The 22,049-nt window shown below is 44.3% G+C and overlaps 1 pseudogene; it reads right to left on the bottom strand.

Annotated features, from left to right (window-relative positions):
* Window positions 1–6,133: 6,133 nt before the first annotated feature.
* On the bottom strand, window positions 6,134–6,909 carry LOC147978556 (uncharacterized; annotated as a pseudogene).
* Between the last annotated feature and the right edge of the window lie 15,140 nt (window positions 6,910–22,049).

The following is a 22,049-nucleotide window of genomic DNA, read 5'->3' as shown; positions in this document are numbered from 1 at the left end:
TGATGTATGCGGTCTGATGAGTGTTAAGGATCGCGGAGGGTATCATTATTTTCCGACCTTCCCAGATGATTTGAGCAGATATGGGTATATCTACTTGATGAAACACAAGTCTGAAACATTTGAAAAGTTCAAAGAATTTTACAGTGAAGTAGAGAATCATTGTAACAAGACAATAAAGTTTCTATGATCTGATCGTAGAGGCGAATATTTGACTTATGAGTTTGGCCTTCAATTAAAACAATGTGGAATAGTTTCACAAACTCATGCCACCCAGAACACCACAGCATAATGGTGTGTCCGAATATCATAACCGTACTTTATTAGATATGGTGCGATCTATGATGTCTCTTACCGAATTACTACTATCTTTTTTGGGGTTATGCATTAGAGACAGTTGCATTCACGTTTAATAGGGCACCGTCTAAATCCGTTGAGACGACACCGTATGAACTATGGTTTGGCAAGAAACCAAAGTTGTCGTTTCTTGAAGTTTGGGGTTGCGATGCTTATGTGAAAAAGTTTCAGCCTGATAAGCTCGAACCCAAATCGGAGAAGTGCCTCTTCATAGGATACCCAAAAGAAACTATTGGGTACACCTTCTATCACAGATCCGAAGGCAAGATATTCGTTGCTAAGAATGGATTCTTTCTAGAGAAGGAGTTTCTCTTGAAAGAAGTGAGTGGGAGGAAAGTAGAACTTGATGAGGTAATTGTACCTTCTCCCTTACTGGAAAGTAGTTCATCACAGAAATCTGTTCCAGTGATTCCTACACCAATCAATAAGGAAGTTAATGATGACAATCATTAAACTTCTGATCAAGTTACTACCGAACCTCGTAGGTCAACCAGAGTATGATCCGCACCAGAGTGGTACGGTAATCCTGTTCTGGAGGTCATGTTACTTGACCATGACGAACCTATGAACTATGAGGAAGCGATGATGAGCCCAGATTTTGTGAAATGGCTTGAAGCCATGAAATCTGAGATGGGATCCATGTATGAAAACAAAGTATGGACTTTGATTGACTTGCCCGATGATCGGTGAGCCATTGAGAATAAATGGATCTTCAAGAGGAAGATGGACGCTGATAGTAGTATTACTATCTACAAAGCTCGAGTTGCCACAAAAGGTTTTCGACAAGTTCAAGGTGTTGCCTACAATGAGATTTTCTCACTCATATCGATGCTTAAAGTCTGTCTGAATCATGTTAGCAATTGCCACATTTTATGAAATCTGGCAAATGGATGTCAAAACTACATTCCTTAATGGTTTTCTTAAAGAAGAATTATATATGATGCAACAAGAAGGTTTTGTCAATCCTAAAGGTGCTAACAAAATGTGCAAGCTCCAACGATCCATCTATGGACTACTACAAGCATCTCAGAGTTGGAATATACGCTTTCATGAGTTGATCAAACCATATAGTTTTATACAGACTTGCGGTGAAGCCTGCATTTACAAGAAAGTGAGTGGGAGCACTACAACATTTCTGATAAGTCTATGTGAATGACATATTGTTGATCGGAACTAATGTAGAATTTTCTGGAAAGCATAAAGGAGTTTTTTCAAAGAAAGACCTCGGTGAAGCTGCTTACATATTGAGCATTAAGATCTATAGAGATAGATCAAGACGCTTGATATATTTTCAATGAGTACATACCTTGACAAGATTTTGAAGTAGTTCAGAATGGAACAGTCAAAGAAGGAGTTCTTGCCTGTGTTGCAAGGTGTGAAGTTGAGTAAAGACTCAAAACTCGACCACGGTAGAAAATAGAAATAGAATGAAAAGTCATTCCCTATGCCTCAGTCATAGGTTCTATAAAGTATGTTATGCTGTGTACTAGACCTATTGTGTACCTCACCATGAGTTTGGCAAGAGGGTATAATAGTGAACCAGGAGTGGACCACTGAACAGTGGTCAAAATTATCCTTAGTGGAATAAGGAAATGTTTCTCGGTTATGGAGGTGACAAAGAGTTCGTCGTAAAGAGTTACCTTGATGCAAGCTTTGACACCGACCTGGATGACTCTAAGTCTCGATCTAGATACATATTGAAAGTGGGAGCGATTAGCTAGAGTAGCTACATGCAGAGCATTGTAGACATGGAAAATTTGCAAAATACATACGGCTCCGAATGCAGAAGACCCGTTGACTAAACTTCTCTCACAAGCAAAACATGATCACACCTTAGTACTCTTTGGGTGTTAATCACATAGCAATGTGAACTAGATTATTGACTCTAGTAAACCATTTGGGTATTAGTCACATGGAGATGTGAACTAATCACATAAAGATGTGAACTATTGGTGTGAAATCACATGACATTGTGAACTAGATTATTGACTCTAGTGAAAGTGGGAGACTGAAGGAAATATGCCCTAGAGGCAATAATAAAGTTGTTATTTATATTTCCTTATATCATGATATATGTTTATTATTCATTCTAGAATTGTATTAACGGGAAACTTGGTACATGTGTGAATACATAGACAAAACAAAGTGTCCCTAGTATGCCTCTACTAGACTAGCTCGTTAATCAAAGATGATTAAGTTCCCTGAACATAAACATGTGTTGTCATTTGATGAATGGGATCACATCATTAGGAGAATGATGTGATGGACAAGACCCATCCGTTAGCTTAGCATTATGATCGTTGAGTTTTATTGCTATTGCTTTATTCATGACTTATACATGTTCCTCTGACAATGAGATTATGCAACTCCCGAATACCAGAGGAACACCTTGTGTGCTATAAAATGTCACAACATAACTGGGTGATTATAAAGATGCTCTACAGGTGTCTCCGATGGTGTTTGTTGAGTTGGCATAGATCGAGATTAGGATTTGTCACTCCGATTGTCGGAGAGGTATCTCTGGGCCCTCTCGGTAATGCACATCACTATAAGCCTTGCAAGCAATGTGACTAATGAGTTAGTTACGGGGTGTTGCATTACGAAACGAGTAAAGAGACTTGCCGGTAACGATATTGAACTAGGTATTGAGACACCGACGATCGAATCTCGGGCAAGTAACATACCGATGACAAAGGGAGCAACGTATGTTGTTATGCGGTTTGACCGATAAACATCTTCGTAGAATATGTAGGAGCCAATATGAGCATCCAAGTTCCGCTATTGGTTATTGACCGGAGATGAGCCTTGGTCATGTCTACATAGTTCTCGAACCCATAGGCTCCGCACGCTTAACGTTCGATGATGATCGGTATTATGAGTTTATGTGTTTTGATGTACCAAAGGTAGTTCAGAGTCCCGGCTGTGATCACGGACATGACGAGGAGTCTCGAAATGGCCAAGGTGGGGGCGCCCCCCCCCCTAGCCCAATCCGAATTAGGAGGGGGGGCCGCTCCCCCTTTCCTTCTCTCCCTCTCCTTCTTCCTTCTTCTCCTACTCCAACTAGGGAAGGGGGGAACCTACTCCTACTAGGAGTAGGACTCCCCCCTTGGGCGCGCCATGAGAGGGCCAGCCCTCCCCTCCTCCACTCCTTTATATACGAGGAAGGGGGGCACCCCATAGGCACACAAGTTGATTGTTTAGCCGTGTGCGGTGCCCCCCTCCACAGAATTCCACCCCGGTCATATCTTTGTAGTGCTTAGGCGAAGCCATGCGTCGGTAACTTCATCATCACCGTCATCACGCCGTCGTGCTGACGAAACTCTCCCTCGGCCTCAACTAGATCAAGAGTACGAGGGACGTCACCGAGCTGAACGTGTGCAGATCATGGAGGTGCCATGCATTTGGTACTTGATCGGTTGGATCGTGAAGACGTTCGACTACATCAACCGTGTTTCATAACGCTTCCGCTTTCGGTCTACGAGGGTACGTAGACATACTCTTCCCCTCTTGTTGTTATGCTTCTCCTAGATAGATCTTGCGTGATCGTAGGAAATGTTTTAAAATACTGCGTTCCCCAACAAAAAGTAAGGTCAAAACGCAGCCGAGACATTCATAATAACCTTAATAATATATACAAGTATACATATCTTGGACTCCCCCTTCGGACGGGTGCACTGCTCAAGGAGGATCTTCAAAGGCTGGTGGTTTGTGTGGAGAATCACTTGCTGACTTGGAAGTGTGCCCCCCCCTCTTTGAGGGAGGGAGGATCATCATGATCAAATCAGTATCGACTGCCACTTCTGTATACCACATGCTATCTATTGATCTGCCCCCATGGGTCATCGAAAGGATAGACAAGATTTGTTGTGACTTCTTATGGCGGGGCATGGAGGAAGCTAGAGGAGGGCATTGTAAGGTGGCATGGGACATGGTTCGTAGACCAACAGAGCTCGGTGGACTAGGGATTCACAACTTGTGACTGCTCAATGCCGCTCTAGAAGTGTGATGGCTTGGATGGCTAGGGTGGACAATCTTCATCCATGGCATGGAGTGCCTGGCTCGATCTCTCCACTGGCGGACAACCTATTCCACACCTCCGCTCTGTGCACGAACGGAGATGGCTGGACGACCTCTTTTTGGACTGACCGTTGGTTGGAGGGTTGCGCACCAAAGGACCTTGTGCCAGACCGCTTTGCCTCTGCTCCGGCGAGCAAACCGGGTTTCTCTATTCGTGATGCACTCAACAAGAATGTATGGACAAGGCACTTTAGAGGAGTTTTATCTACCAATTTTTCACCTTATTATGGGTGCGCATGGAGCGGATCCGAGTAAACTTGTCCAACTCTGCAGCCTCGGCCTACAGAGCCTTCTTCGAGGGAAAACAAGTCTTCCTGGAGCCAGGCAGTTGTGGCATTCAAAGGCTTCGCTTCAGGTAAATTTATTTGGATAATTGGTTCTTCATAACAGGTGATGGATGGCAGACCATTTGCCATCTAGAGGCCACCCTCACCAGATGATGTGCACCCTCTGTGCGCAGCACGATGAGTCCATTAACCATCTGCTCATTCAGTGCCCCTACTCCAAAACGGTGTGGCATTTTGTTGCCCCGGAGCTCAACCTATCCTTTCCTATGTCGCAAGGAGACTCGACCATTGTAGAATGGTGGGATACAGTGCACAATTCAACACCGTGTAAGTAGAGGAAGAAAGTGAACGCACTTCTAAACCATGTGATGTTCTCCATCTGGAAAGAGCTCAACAGCAGGACATTCGAAAGCCTGGTGGTCGCCAAAATACTGGAGCAATGGTGAACATGGAAGCTAGCTTGGGAGCACAGGAGTAGAGGTAGAAATAGGGTGGGTGAGAGTGAAGGTTTGTTAACATTGGTGTGGTGGATGGTAGCGAAGCTTTGCTTGCCGCCATACTCTTCCTTGTATTATTTTTTTGTCTCACAAATCTTAATGAATCAACACGCAAAGCTCATGTGTGTTCCCCAAAAAAATACAAAGTCAACAACACAACTAGGGAGGGGATTACAAACCATGCATGGACATCATCTTTGTACTAGCTAGCTAGAAGACAATAATAATAATAGTAAGCAAAATAACAAGTACCACCTGAAGGGAATCAAAATATTAATAACGGTCTCCTGAATTAACCTCCACCATATAACCTTAATAATAAAATTTTGATTCATACTACTTCCTACGATGGTGGGATGGCATGGTTTGAAACTTGTGAGAGCAAAGAATCCATAATTGTAGCCTTATATAGGGTCATCTCAAAGCTTGAAGATGCACCCATACCAAAACAAACCACCTGCTATGAGAAGTCCATTGCATCCTTGCCATCACCCTCCCCCCCCCACCCCCCCCCCCCCCCCGCTGATTTAGCGATGGAAGGTGGTTTCTTGCGAGAAGATCACAGAGACACCGGCGCTCGTCGTTTCATATTATCCTTTTCCTTTGAAACTGCACCGAAAAAAAAGATTTTGGTGTGAAAATGAGTCCTTGCCCTTCTCTTTTAAAATAAAATCACAACTAACAAACCCATAAGAGTCTACAACAACAAATTCAGCCATGCATGTTAAGAAAAAGAAATTTGTCAATATCTTGTTGACACCAAGTTAAAGGTGTCGGTCGGTCGGTTTTTAAGTCACAAATGAAATTGTACTACTTAATTAACCAACACATTGATTGACCTCAAATGATAAAACTACATCGATCTCAAATGAATTTGAGCAACACATATCGATCGATACATCGCCATGTATGTTATCATTAACGGGGAGGCGATGGTACAGTACCTGCAGCGGGCATGAGATAGATGGAGATGGTAGTGCCCATGTAGGGGTTGGGTCTTTGCTTGTCGAAATCCTACACGTCCATCAACTACTTCTGGTTGAGGTCAAGAGCAATCACCTGCGACGTCCTGGTGTCTTGGCTGCTGGCATTCGTCCAGAGGTACAGCACGCCATCACTGTGGGAGCTGAGGATGGGGTTGGAAACAAAGAGATACTGGGGCATGTTGTAGCCGAGGATATCTCGAGAATGGATCTCGTGCTCCTACCGGAAAACAGGGTGCCCAGACCGTCATTGAGCCCCTCCAAGGTCCACGTGACCACCGCCCAACCATTAGGCATCTATGAGCGTGGGTAGGGTTCGGCGTGGACCTGAAGGTCGATGAACCTGATGATGCCGGAGTCACTGGCTAGGGCTATATCCCTAAAGAAGTATGCAATGTCTGTGGTAAGAGGGAGGTGATTTTACGGCTGCCTCGGCTCTGGAAGGGTGACATAGTGGAGCGGGGTGCAGAGGGTGTCATCGGCGGGGGCGGCGAGCACGTTGTAGAGGACTATGCCACCCAGAGGTTGACCCAGCCAGCCCATGATGTCGCCGATGGTGATGACCTTGCCGGGCACAAAGTCGTCAGGCGGTGGTGGATGTGGAAATGCAATGGGCTTGCATCTCCACTGACGGTCCTTGGAGTCGTAGGTGCATAGGTAGTATCCGGAATGGCCGGGGTGGAAATAGTAGTAGGCGAACACCACGATCATGTACGCATCACAGGCATCATCCCTGGGGATGTTGCTGTGGTAACGCAGGACACCAATATCGCCGATAGAGAAGCAGTAAGTTCCCTATTTCCCTTGATGTGCTCTATGCGAAAGAGTTCGCTCCTGCTGTGGCTAAAGTGGGCAATAGGCGGGTCCTTCCTTGGCGAGGCAGATATAATACTAGTGCTGGGAAAGTGGCGTTGATCAACGCATGCTTATCTTCCCTACCAATGTTTCTCATGGGTTTCTATTTGCTCTCGGCTGGTACGCACGCAGGCTTCGACAAACATAGAGGTGCTTTTTATTGGAATGCAGCAGACAATAAGTGGAAATACAGATTTGTTAGGTGGAAACTTATGTGTAGACCCAAAAACCTTGGGGGTTGGGCATTATTAATACATCCATCATGAATAAATGTTTCTTGATTAAATGGTGGTGGAAAATTATGACAACAAGAGTTGGATCCTTATGGTTCTCCATCCTTAAAGCTAAGTACTTCCCTCTTTCTAGTCCTTTGTTTGCCTCGGCGCGCGGAGACTCTCAATTCTGGAAGGATTTGGTTAAAGTTAGGCCTTTGATTCTGGCTAATGTTAAGTTTGTGGTTGGGGACGGTTCCTCTATTCGCTTCTGGTTTGATTAGTGGTGTGGAGACTCACCTCTCTCTGTGAGTTTCCCCACACTTTTTTCTTATTGCCCTAATCTGAATATCTCGATCGCCGAGCTTTTGACTAATAACTGGGACTTGACCTTCCGGCGCTCCCTATCTCCTGTAGAGTTTGAAGATTGGAAAAGGCTTATTGATTTCTTTCCTACACTCTCGGAGGACGTGGGACTCGATGGTCTAGCCCCATACCTCTTCTGGTCGCTTTTCGGTTAAGTCTTTATATTCAAAGCTCGTTGGTGGAACTCCCACCAGCCGATTTACTCAAGTTTGGCGGGCCCGTATCCCCCTGAAAGTTAAGATCTTCCTTTGGTAAGCTTTTAGAGGGCGTCTGCCCGCAGCGGACCAAATTCGTAAGAGGAACGGCCCGGGTTCGAAGTTTTGCGCCCTTTGTGGTGCTCTGGAGGACACGAATCATATATTTTTTCATTTTGTTTTGGCCAAGCTGGTCTGGAGTTGTGTTAGATCGCGGCTCCATGTCACATGGGATCCCTCGTCCTTCTCTGAGATCCGGGTCCTTGCTAATTCTTTGACAATCATTACTAAAACGGTCTTCTGGGTAGGACTTGGAGTGATTTGTTGGGCCTTGTGGATGACTAAGAACAAGTTTACCGTCGAGCATGTTTTCCCTGCTAAGCATGCTGACTGCTTATTTAAATCTTGTATGTTCTTGTAGCAGTGGAGATCATTGACTAAGACGGAGGACTATGATGCTCTTGATCTCCTGATTTCTAAAGTGCGGGCCTCGGCATCTTCCCTATCCAGACAGGAGCATGTTGCTTAGCTGATTTTGTGCTGCTTCGACTAGTTTTTGGCCATGTTGTTTTTAGACTCTCCAACCTGCGTGCCGTGTGCTGGCCTAGGAGCCATGTACCTTTAAACTTCGGGTGAGCCCACGTCTGGGGCATATTTCCGTTTGTCTGGTTGGTTGGTTGCTTGTGTTGAAACTCTACCTGGTGGCTTTATCTATAAAGTCGGACCCATGCCTTTTCTCTAAAAAAGAGTCGGGTGAGTTTCAGCGTCTCCGCCGGCAAGGCTGCTGCCTCATAGACGAAGTAGTCGTAGTTGCTACTTTTGCAGTAGAAGGCAGGGTTGTGCCCATGGTAGAGGATGAAGAGGGAAAAATCACCCTCAGTGTTGATCACCCAAGGCTCGCGGACGAACGGGCGGGAGGCGTCTTCTTGTTCCCCGTGATAGTCGTCGTCGGTGCAGCTGGCGGAGCAACAGAAGTAGGAGACGCGAGGCGGCGGCGCCAAGAACAGGCTGACCTGCATCTCCACCTCCACCTCCCTGTCGCGCAGGCTCCTCCGGAATTGATGGCGGGCGGACGTGTGGTTTTTTTGGTGGTCTTTCTTGTCGACCATGTAGGCAGATCTATCGAGGAGGGCTTCTCCCCAGTCCCACACAGTCGCCGCCGCCGCCGCATCCTACGTAGCCGGCGGATGCGGTGAGGCTTCGTGGTAGCCTTTAAGCGACATGGTGGGTTTGTATCTCACACCGGCTATTTGGGTTTGTCTAGGGCACATCTAGATGTGCTCTAGTTATTGCACATCTAAGTGACTAAATCAAATTAGAAAGAAACGGATAAAAGACAAAAAGAAAATGCTTGCACGAATCTTAGTGTAAAATCAATGACATGGGACTTAGATGTGCAATATTTAAAGCACATCTAGATGTGCCTTAGCAAAACTGTATTTAGATTTATTATAGAAGGAGAGGAATAAGGAGGAGAATCAAGTCGTAGTCGGAGCCGGATTCATGGACAAACACGAGTCGGAGAGGAAGAGTCCTCCGGTGCACCCAAGGTCAGGCCAAGGTTCTAGCCGACCCACGGAGCGGTGATTGATGATTCATTGCTTCGTCTATATCTATACTACCCCTTTATTTTTAGAGATTCACAATTTCCAACGTTTTATATTATAAGACAGAGGGAGTAGCTACAAAGCAAAATGAATGAATCTACGTTCTTAAATATGTCTATATAAATTCATATGTAATTCGTATTAAAATATTAAAATATACTTATGCTCTCTCAGGAGTATTTAGAAATGGAGGGAGTAGTAGGTAACTGTTCTCAAGAGTATATACCCCTCTGTTTCTTTTTAGTATGCATATAAGATTTGATTAAAGTCAAACTTTATAAAGTTTGACCAACTTTGAAGAAAATAATATCAACATCTGCAATACTAAAGCTATATGCTATGAAAAATAATTTCATGATGCATCTAACAATATTGATTTCATATTGTGAATTTTGATATTTTTTCTATAAACTTAGTCAAAGTTAACAAAGTTTGACTTTAATCAAATTTTATATATAGACTAAAAGAAATGGAGGGAGTACATATGTCAGCTATTACTAGTAGCTATGTACTAGTAGTAGCTAACTGCTCTTAAGAGTATAAAATCGTTTTGCAAGCTGAATCTTGAAGCATGCGAGCTATCCACTCTTCTCCGCTTTTCAATCACAGTACAGGAAAAATGACAAATTGGTGAAAGAGCTTTAGAGTAAGTTTAGTGGCCAACACCAAAATTAACTGGAAAAGTGAACCATAGTTATACATCTATCATATCAAAAGGAATAGCCAGCAACTAATCAATATTCATACATGGTATGTATCTTTATTTGAGCATATAAGCATTGTGCATCTAACAGCGAAAGGAATGGTAAGATGAAGTATTACATTGCAAGGTAACTGTTTTGTAGAGCAATCCCGAAAAACAAAAGTTTATATTGAACTTAAAATGTTTATCTTGTACTCTCTCCATCCAGAATTACTTGTCGCACAAATGAATAGAAGTGGATGTATCTAGAAGTAAAAATATGTCGTACACGACTTGATTGGTTACCGAAGATCTGGAAAAACAAAAGAAATGATTTCTTGTCAGACATAAACTTGAATTGGGAGTATGACCTGTAATTGAACAATACCTGCTCGCGGTTGTGTTTCTGGCCGTGCTGAAGGAAATATGCCCTAGAGGCAATAATAACGTTATTATTTTATTTCCTTATATCATGATAAATGTTTATTATTCATGCTAGAATTGTATTATCTGGAAACATAATACTTGTGTGAATACATAGACAAATTAACCATCACTAGTATGCCTCTACTTGACTAGCTCGTTAATCAAAGATGGTTATGTTTCCTAACCATAGACATGTGTTGTCATTTGATTAACGAGATCACATTATTAGGAGAATAATGTGATTGACATGAACCATTCCATTAGCTTAGCACCCGATCGTTTAGTATGTTGCTATTGCTTTCTTCATGACTTATACATGTTCCTATGACTATGAGATTATGCAACTCCCGTTTACCGGAGGAACACTTTGTGTGCTACCAAACGTCACAACGTAACTGGGTGATTATAAAGGAGCTCTACAGGTGTCTCCAAAGGTAAATGTTCGGTTGGCGTATTTCGAGATTAGGATTTGTCACTCCGATTGTCGGAGAGGTATCTCTGGGTCCTCTCGGTAATGCACATCACATAAGCCTTGCAAGCATTGCAACTAATGAGTTAGTTGCGAGAGGATGTATTACGAAACGAGTAAAGAGACTTGCCGGTAACGAGATTGAACTAGGTATTGAGATACCGACGATCGAATCTCGGGCAAGTAACATACCGATGACAAAGGGAACAACGTATGTTGTTATGCGGTCTGACCGATAAAGATCTTCGTAGAATATGTGGGAGCCAATATGAGCATCCAGGTTCCGCTATTGGTTATTGACCAGAGACATGTCTCGGTCATGTCTACATTGTTCTCGAACCCGTAGGGTCCGCACGCTTAAGGTTTCGATGACAGTTATATTATGAGTTTATGAGTTTTGATGTACCGAAGTTAGTTCGGAGTCCCAGATGTGATCACGGACATGACGAGGAGTCTCGAAATGGTTGAGACATAAAGATTGATATATTGGACGGCTATATTCGGACACCGAAAGTGTTCCGAGTGATTTCGGAGAAAACCGGAGAGCCGGAGGGTTACCGGAACCCCCCCCCCCCCCCGGGAGAAGTAATGGGCCATATGGGCCTTAGTGGAGAGAGAGAGGGGCAGCCAGGGTGGGTCGCGCGCCTCCTCCCCCTGGTCCGAATTGGACTAGGAGAGGGGGGCGGCGCCCCCCTTTCCTTCTCCCTCCCCACTTCCTTCCCCCTCCTAGTAGGAGTAGGAGGACTCCTCCTTGGTGCGCCATAGGGCCGGCCGGCCTCCTCCCCTTGCTCCTTTATATACGGGGGCAGGGGGCACCCCTAGACACACAAGTTGATCCACGTGATCGTTTTCTTAGCTGTGTGCGGTGCCCCCTTCCACCATAATCCTCGATAATATTGTAGTGGTGCTTAGGCGAAGCCCTGCGACAGTTGAACATCAAGATCGTCACCATGCCGTCGTGCTGACAGAACTCTTCCCCGACACTTTGCTGGATCGGAGTCCGGGGATCGTCATCGAGTTGAACGTGTGCTAGAACTCGGAGGTGCCGTACGTTCGGTACTTGGATCGGTCGGACCGGGAAGACGTACGACTACTTCCACTACGTTGTGTCAACACTTCCATTGCCGGTCTACGAGGGTACGTAGACAACACTCTCCTCTCTCGTTGCTATGCATCACCATGATCTTGCGTGTGCGTAGGAAATTTTTTGAAATTACTACGTTCCCCAACAGTGGCATCCGAGCCTAGGTTTTATATGTTGATGTTATATGCACGAGTAGAACACAAGTGAGTTGTGGGCGATATAAGTCATACTGCTTACCAGCATGTCATACTTTGGTTCGGCGGTATTGTTGGACGAAGCGGCCCGGACCAACATTACGCGTACGCTTACGCGAGACCGGTTCTCCCGACGTGCTTTGCACAAAGGTGGCTAGCGGGTGTCAGTTTCTCCAACTTTAGTTGAACCGAGTGTGGCTATGCCCGGTCCTTGCAAAGGTTAAAACAGCACCAACTTGACAAACTATCGTTGTGGTTTTGATGCGTAGGTAAGATTGGTTCTTGCTTAAGCCCGTAGCAGCCACGTAAAACTTGCAACAACAAATTAGAGGACGTCTAACTTGTTTTTGCAGGGCATGTTGTGATGTGATATGGTCATGACATGATGCTAAATTTTATTGTATGAGATGATCATGTTTTGTAACCAAGTTATCGGCAACTGGCAGGAGCCATATGGTTGTCGCTTTATAGTATGCAATGCAATTGCGTTGTAATGCTTTACTTTATCACTAAGCGGTAGCGATAGTCGTGGAAGCATAAGTTTGGCGAGACGACAACGATGCTACGATGGTGATCAAGGTGTCGCGCCAGTGACGATGGTGATCATGACGGTGCTTCGAAGATGGAGATCACAAGCACAAGATGATGATGGCCATATCATATCACTTATATTGATTGCATGTGATGTTTATCTTTTATGCATCTTATCTTGCTTTGTTTGACGGTAACATTTTAAGATGATCTCTCACTAATTATCAAGAAGTGTTCCCCTGAGTATGCACCGTTGCGAAAGTTCTTCGTGCTGAGACACCACGTGATGATCGGGTGTGATAGGCTCTACGTTCAAATACAACGGGTGCAAAATAGTTGCACACGCGGAATACTCAGGTTATACTTGACAAGCCAAGCATATACAGATATGGCCTCGGAACACGGAGACCGAAAGGTCGAGCGTGAATCATATAGTAGATATGATCAACATAGTGATGTTCACCAATGAAACTACTCCATCTCACGTGATGATCGGACATGGTTTAGTTGATTTGGATCACATAATCACTTAGAGGATTAGAGGGATGTCTATCTAAGTGGGAGTTCTTTAGTAATATGATTAATTGAACCTAAATTTATCATGAACTTAGTACCTGATAGTATCTTGCTTGTTTATGTTTGATTGTAGATAGATGGCCCGTACTGTTGTTCCGTTGAATTTTAATGCGTTCCTTGAGAAAGCAAAGTTGAAAGATGATGGTAGCAATTACACGGACTGGGTCCGTAACTTGAGGGTTATCCTCATTGCTGCACAGAAGAATTACGTCCTGGAAGCACCGCTGGGTGCCAGGCCTGCTGCTGGAGCAACACCAGATGTTATGAACGTCTGGCAGAGCAAAGCTGATGACTACTCGATAGTTCAGTGTGCCATGCTTTACGGCTTAGAATCGGGACTTCAATGACGTTTTGAACGTCATGGAGCATATGAGATGTTCCAGGAGTTGAAGTTAATATTTCAAGCAAATGCCCGGATTGAGAGATATGAAGTCTCCAATAAGTTCTATAGCTGCAAGATGGAGGAGAACAGTTCTGTCAATGAGCATATACTCAAAATGTCTGGGTATAATAATCACTTGATTCAATTGGGAGTTAATCTTCCAAATGATTGCGTCATTGACAGAATTCTCCAATCACTGCCACCTAGCTACAAGAGCTTCGTGATGAACTATAATATGCAAGGGATGAATAAGACTATTCCCGAGCTCTTCGCAATGCTGAAAGCTGCGGAGGTAGAAATCAAGAAGGAGCATCAAGTGTTGATGGTCAACAAGACCACTAGTTTCAAGAAAAAGGGAAAAGGGAAGAAGAAGAAGGGGAACTTCAAAAAGAACAACAAGCAAGTTGCTACTCAAGAGAAGAAACCCAAACCTGGACCTAAGCCTGAAACTGAGTGCTTCTACTGCAAGCGGACTGGTCACTGGAAGCGGAACTGCCCCAAGTATTTGGCGGATAAGAAGGATGGCAAGGTGAACAAAGGTATATGTGATATACATGTTATTGATGTGTACCTTACTAATGCTCACAGTAGCACCTGGGTATTTGATACTGGTTCTGTTGCTAATATTTGCAACTCGAAACAGGGACTACGGATTAAGCGAAGATTGGCTAAGGACGAGGTGACGATGCGCGTGGGAAATGGTTCCAAAGTCGATGTGATCGCAGTCGGCACGCTACCTCTACGTCTACCTTCGGGATTAGTATTAGACCTAAATAATTGTTATTTGGTGCCAGCGTTGAGCATGAACATTATATCTGGATCTTGTTTGATGCGAGACGGTTATTCATTTAAATCAGAGAATAATGGTTGTTCTATTTATATGAGTAATATCTTTTATGGTCATGCACCCTTAAAGAGTGGTCTATTCTTATTAAATCTCGATAGTAGTGACACACATATTCATAATGTTGAAGCCAAAAGATGCAGAGTTGATAATGATAGTGCAACTTATTTGTGGCACTGTCGTTTGGGTCATATCGGTGTAAAGCGCATGAAGAAACTCCATACTGATGGACTTTTGGAACCACTTGATTATGAATCACTTGGTACTTATGAACCGTGCCTTATGGGTAAGATGACAAAAACACCATTCTCCGGTACTATGGAGAGAGCAACAGATTTGTTGGAAATCATACATACAGATGTATGTGGTCCGATGAATGTTGAGGCTCGTGGCGGATATCATTATTTTCTCACATTCACAGATGACTTAAGCAGATATGGGTATATCTACTTAATGAAACATAAGTCTGAAACGTTTGAAAAGTTCAAAGAATTTCAGAGTGAAGTTGAAAATCATCATAACAAGAAAATAAAATTCCTACGATCTGATCGTGGAGGAGAATATTTGAGTTACGAGTTTGGTGTACATATGAAACAATGCGGAATAGTTTCGCAACTCACGCCACCCGGAACACCACAACGTAATGGTGTGTCCGAACATCGTAATCGTACTTTACTTGATATGGTGCGATCTATGATGTCTCTTACTGATTTACCGCTATCGTTTTGGGGTTATGCTCTAGAGACGGCCGCATTCACGTTAAATAGGGCACCATCAAAATCCATTGAGACGACGCCTTATGAACTGTGGTTTGGCAAGAAACCAAAGTTGTCGTTTCTAAAAGTTTGGGGTTGTGATGCTTATGTGAAAAAACTTCAACCTAATAAGCTCGAACCCAAATCAGAGAAATGTGTCTTCATAGGATATCCAAAGGAAACTATTGGATACACCTTCTATCACAGATCCGAAGGCAAGACTTTTGTTGCTAAATTCGGAAACTTTCTAGAGAAGGAGTTTCTCTCGAAAGAAGTGAGTGGGAGGAAAGTAGAACTTGATGAGGTAATTGTACCCGCTCCCTTATTAGAAAGTAGTACATCACAAAAACCAATTTCTGTGACACCTACACCAATTAGTGAGGAAGTTAATGATGATGATCATGAAACTTCAGAACAAGATACTACTAAACCTCGTAGATCAACCAGAGTAAGATCCGCACATGAGTGGTACGGTAATCCCGTTCTGGAAGTCATGCTACTAGATCATGATGAACCTACGAACTATGGAGAAGCAATGGTGAGCCCAGATTCCACAAAATGGCTTGAAGCCATGAAATCTGAGATGGGATCCATGTATGAGAACAAAGTATGGACTTTGGTTGACTTCCCCGATGATCGGCAAGCAATTGAGAATAAATGGATCTTCAAGAAGAAGACTGACGCTGACGGTAATGTTACTGTCTACAAAGCTCTACTTGTCGCAAAAGGTTTTCGACAAGTTCAAGGGATTGACTACGATGAGACCTTCTCACCTGTAGCGATGCTTAAGTCTGTCCGAATCATGTTAGCAATTGCCGCATTTTATGATTATGAAATTTGGCAGATGGATGTCAAAACTGCATTCCTGAATGGATTTCTGGAAGAAGAGTTGTATATGATGCAGCCGGAAGGTTTTGTCGATCCAAAGGGAGCTAACAAAGTGTGCAAGCTCCAGCAATCCATTTATGGACTGGTGCAAGCCTCTCGGAGTTGGAATAAACGCTTTGATAGTGTGATCAAAGCATTTGGTTTTGTACAGACTTTTGGAGAAGCCTGTATTTACAAGAAAGTGAGTGGGAGCTCTGTAGCATTTCTGATATTATATGTAGATGACATATTACTAATCGGAAATGATATAGAATTTCTGGATAGCATAAAGGGATACTTGAATAAGAGTTTTTCAGTGAAAGACCTCAGTGAAGCTGCTTACATATTGGGCATTAAGATCTATAGAGACAGATCAAGACACTTAATTGGACTTTCACAAAGCACATACCTTGACAAAGTTTTGAAAAAGTTCAAAATGGATCAAGCAAAGAAATGATTCTTGCCTATGTTACAAGGTGTGAAATTGAGTAAGACTCGATGCCCGACCAATGCAGAAGATAGAGAGAAAATGAAAGATGTTCCCTATGCTTCAGCCATAGGCTCTATCATGTATGCAATGCTATGTACCAGACCTGATGTGTGTCTTGCTATAAGTCTAGCAGGGAGGTACCAAAGTAATCCAGGAGTGGATCACTGGACAGCGGTCAAGAACATCATGAAATACCTAAAAAGGACTAAGGATATGTTTCTCATATATGGAGGTGACAAAGAGCTCATCGTAAATGGTTACGTTGATGCAAGCTTTGACACTGATCCGGACGATTCTAAATCGCAAACCGGATACGTGTTTACATTAAACGGTGGAGCTGTCAGTTGGTGCAGTTCTAAACAAAGCATTGTGGCGGGATCTACATGTGAAGCGGAGTACATAGCTGCTTCGGAAGCAGCAAACGAAGGAGTCTGGATGAAGGAGTTCATATCCGATCTAGGTGTCATACCTAGTGCATCGGGTCCAATGAAAATCTTTTGTGACAATACTGGTGCAATTGCCTTGGTAAAGGAATCCAGATTTCACAACAGAACCAAGCACATCAAGAGACGCTTCAATTCCATCCGGGATCTAGTCCAAGTGGGAGACATAGAGATTTGCAAGATACATACGGATCTGAATGTTGCAGACCCATTGACTAAGCCTCTTCCATGAGCAAAACATGATCAGCACCAAAGCTCCATGGGTGTTAGAATCATTACTGTGTAATCTAGATTATTGACTCTAGTGCAAGTGGGAGACTGAAGGAAATATGCCCTAGAGGCAATAATAATGTTATTATTTTATTTCCTTATATCATGATAAATGTTTATTATTCATGCTAGAATTGTATTATCCGGAAACATAATACCTGTGTGAATACATAGACAAATTAACCGTCACTAGTATGCCTCTACTTGACTAGCTCGTTAATCAAAGATGGTTATGTTTCCTAACCATAGACATGTGTTGTCATTTGATTAACGAGATCACATTATTAGGAGAATAATGTGATTGACATGAACCATTCCATTAGCTTAGCACTCGATCGTTTAGTATGTTGCTATTGCTTTCTTCATGACTTATACATGTTCCTATGACTATGAGATTATGCAACTCCCGTTTACCGGAGGAACACTTTGTGTGCTACCAAACGTCACAACGTAACTGGGTGATTATAAAGGAGCTCTACAGGTGTCTCCAAAGGTAAATGTTCGGTTGGCGTATTTCGAGATTAGGATTTGTCACTCCGATTGTCGGAGAGGTATCTCTGGGCCCTCTCGGTAATGCACATCACATAAGCCTTGCAAGCATTGCAACTAATGAGTTAGTTGCGAGATGATGTATTACGAAACGAGTAAAGAGACTTGCCGGTAACGAGATTGAACTAGGTATTGAGATACCGACGATCGAATCTCGGGCAAGTAACATACCGATGACAAAGGGAACAACGTATGTTGTTATGCGGTCTGACCGATAAAGATCTTCGTAGAATATGTGGGAGCCAATATGAGCATCCAGGTTCCGCTATTGGTTATTGACCAGAGACATGTCTCGGTCATGTCTACATTGTTCTCGAACCCGTAGGGTCCGCACGCTTAAGGTTTCGATGACAGTTATATTATGAGTTTATGAGTTTTGATGAACCGAAGTTAGTTCGGAGTTCCGGATGTGATCACGGACATGACGAGGAGTCTCGAAATGGTTGAGACATAAAGATTGATATATTGGACGGCTATATTCGGACACCGGAAGTGTTCCGGGTGATTTCGGAGAAAACCGGAGAGCTGAAGGGTTACCGGAACCCCCCCGGGAGAAGTAATGGGCCATATGGGCCTTAGTGGAGAGAGAGAGGGGCAGCCAGGGTGGGCCGCGCGCCTCCTCCCCCCTGGTCCGAATTGGACTAGGAGAGGGGGGCGGCGCCCCCCTTTCCTTCTCCCTCCCCACTTCCTTCCCCCTCCTAGTAGGAGTAGGAGGACTCCTCCTTGTTGCGCCATAGGGCCGGCCTGCCTCCTCCCCTTGCTCCTTTATATACGGGGGCAGGGGGCACCCCTAGACACACAAGTTGATCCACGTGATCGTTTTCTTAGCCGTGTGCGGTGCCCCCTTCCACCATAATCCTCGATAATATTGTAGTGGTGCTTAGGCGAAGCCCTGCGACAGTTGAACATCAAGATCGTCACCACGCCGTCGTGCTGACGGAACTCTTCCCCGACACTTTGCTGGATCGGAGTCCGGGGATCGTCATCGAGCTGAACGTGTGCTAGAACTCGGAGGTGCCGTACGTTCTGTACTTGGATCGGTCGGATCGGGAAGACGTACGACTACTTCCACTACGTTGTGTCAACACTTCCGTTGCCGGTCTACGAGGGTACGTAGACAACACTCTCCCCTCTCGTTGCTATGCATCACCATGATCTTGCGTGTGCGTGGGAATTTTTTTTGAAATTACTATGTTCTCCAACACGTGCCTCTCCCACATTTGTGGTCTCATGATCTACACAACATAATAATTATTATATACTTCATCCGTCCTGAATTACTTGTCATAAAAATGGATAGGAATGTATGTATCTAGAACTAAAAGTATGTCTAGATAAATCCATTTCCATGACAAGTAATACCGGACAAAAGGAGTACTAATTAGTTCATGGACATATTTGTCTATCTTACACACACAAAATGCACATGATTCAGAGTTGCCAACCTTAAGCATATTTGTCTATCTAGATAGAAGTTGGGTAATGATATAGGTAGTATTGAACCTAATAGGGCCATGAGTAATTTTTTTCCTAGTTCAATCTTGAGAGTCAGGATTTGCCCTCTGATGCATAGTGTGTGCAACATCGTACGAGTGGTTATAATGCAGTTCCGAAGGATTAATTTGCATGTGTTTGAAACCAAGAAATGGGGCCATGGAAGATGAAATACGGGGAGCTATTTCCGAAGGATAAATTATCATGTCATAGAAACTGAACTCTTTTTATTTGTTTTAACTTTATCTCCCCCGTATGATAAGAGTGTTGATAATATGTATATTCCAGGTGCAACAAGGTACATAGGGATGAAGAAGTGCTCCTTCTATGGTGAAGAACATTGTAGATGTTGATATGCGGAGAGGGCAATTTCTATCGATCCTGATCTATTCTCTTGTGATCCAATGATAGGAAAACAAACATTTCGGCCTGGGCGCAACCCACTCTTAACCTTTGGTTGGGCCTTAGATCACAACCCAATACTAGTATGAACAAAGGATCGCTGTCGATCGAGAAAAGAAAAAAGGCAGGGCGGCCACCGCCGTTGACGAGAAAGAAAGGAAACCTTACCATGTCGCTGCCGCCAGGCAGCCGTCGCACGCCATGCCTCACCCGGACATCCCGTTCGGGTGCTCGGCGTTCGCTCTACCCAATATGCCGATAATCTTCCCCTTCCATCTCATTCTTCGTTGCTTCCTCAAGCAATTGCCCTGGCGAGGTGTCGACCTCGTTCGATGTTCCTCCAGTCATGTCTCGAGGAGGAGTAACCCCGACGACATGTGCCCTTCGGCATTCCGCTCAACAGCAACAACAATGGTAGTTCATATCTCAGACTCTCTCAATTCCCAAGTCTCAATTTTCACGTTGTTAATGCTCAAAAGGAGGCCTCTTAAGTTCTTTGAGGCTTCTAGAAGCTTATTGTGAAAAAAGACAGAAGTCTGAAATAAACTTGTTTTGGCCACATGACTTAACTTATTCCACCACCCTCTCGCAACGAGAAAAGACCGGGCAAGGGTGCTTTCCGCAACTTCCACATAAACCCGAAGGGGTTGCCCAAAGAAAAAACTTAAACACGAAGGGTATAACGAAATGCCAGTGTTTTTGTTTAACGAAAATACTAACGTCCACATATGTGGGCGTTTGCATCTCGTTCACACGCATGGATTAACGTCGATTTGAGTTTGCACGAATCTTGGCATGTTGGGTCAGATTTTTTTATGCCACGTAGGATTAGTCTGATGTGTGGACATTCATCCGGTCGTCCACACGTCTATTTCCACACGTGGAGGTGCTGGTGTGTGCTCGTTTAGCAGTTCGCCCACACGTCAGCTTTCAACACACACAGAGGGGCTGGTGTGTGGGCGTTTATCAGTTCGCCCACACATCCGTCTCCTCTCCCACACCTAAAGCTATCAGTTGCCATGTGTTTTGCAGGGTACATGGTAATTTCCCTAGTATGTTTGTAAGCAGATGACAACTCTCTCTTTATCCGAACATGTTATTTTGCCATGTCTTTTTGTAGTGCTACATGGCAACTGTCTAGTGTTTAGTAGATGGCAACTTCTAAAATTACTACCGCACCCACACACCCGTCTTCTCTCCCACACCCAAAGCTGTCCGTTGCCATGTGTTTTGCAGGGTACATAGCAACTGCCCCTAGTGTGCTTGTAAGCAGATGTCAACTCTATCTTTACCTGAACATGTTATTTTGCCATTTCTTCTTGTAGTGCTACATTGCAACTGCCTATTGTTAGTAGGTGGCAACTTCTAAAGTTTTCAAATCATGACAACTGTAGTAGACCAGACCACATATGGCAACAACTGCAGTTGTCCAAAAATGACATCTGGAACTTGACATGAGATGGCAACTGCAGTTGAGCAACCATGACAACTGTAGTTGTCCGACATGGCAACTGTAGTTAAACGAACATGGAAGAGGATCCAGACCATGGCAACTACGGGGACACGTGATAACTGTCACACGGGGCGTGCGGGACCATGAGGTAGGAGGCCTAGCGTACGGGCGTGTGGGCGTTATCTATTTTGCCCACAGGTAGGCATGTGGGAGGGATCACGAGACAAAAAAAGAGGCGTGTGGGCATTATTTGTTTTGACCACGCATAGACGTGTGAGCTAGTTCTCTTAAACACCACACAGAATGTGTGGTCAGACCCTTTAACGCCTACACGTGTGGGCGTTATCCGCGTCCTTTTTAATTGTTTGTATTGCTTACCACATGTGTCGTGGTCGAAATTTCACTGTTTGATCATATTACATAAGGAATGCCATTGCCAGGCCCGCGGTCACACCCGACTATACCTGGGCAAACCTTGAGCCGGACCGGGCTTCGGGCCGGGCCTAGCCAAGCCCGAGCCAAAAAACCTGGGCCCGAGCCCGGCCCGGCCATCGGGCCTAGTTTTTTGGCCCAAGCCCGGCCCGAACACGCAAAAGCCCGTCGGGCCTTGGGCCGGGCTCCTTCAAAAAACTGCAAAAATGATGGGCCCGACCAGACCATCGGGCTCAAAATCTAGGCCCGAGCCCGGCCCGGAAGCAGCGTCGGG

The sequence above is a fragment of the Triticum urartu genome, chromosome 3A, assembly GCF_056163025.1.
Source record: "Triticum urartu cultivar PI428250 chromosome 3A, HENAU_Tu73, whole genome shotgun sequence".
Classification (NCBI taxonomy): Eukaryota; Viridiplantae; Streptophyta; class Magnoliopsida; order Poales; family Poaceae; genus Triticum; species Triticum urartu.
The sequence above is the reverse complement of the archived record's forward strand: the minus strand, read 5'-3'. Positions and strand labels throughout refer to the sequence as shown.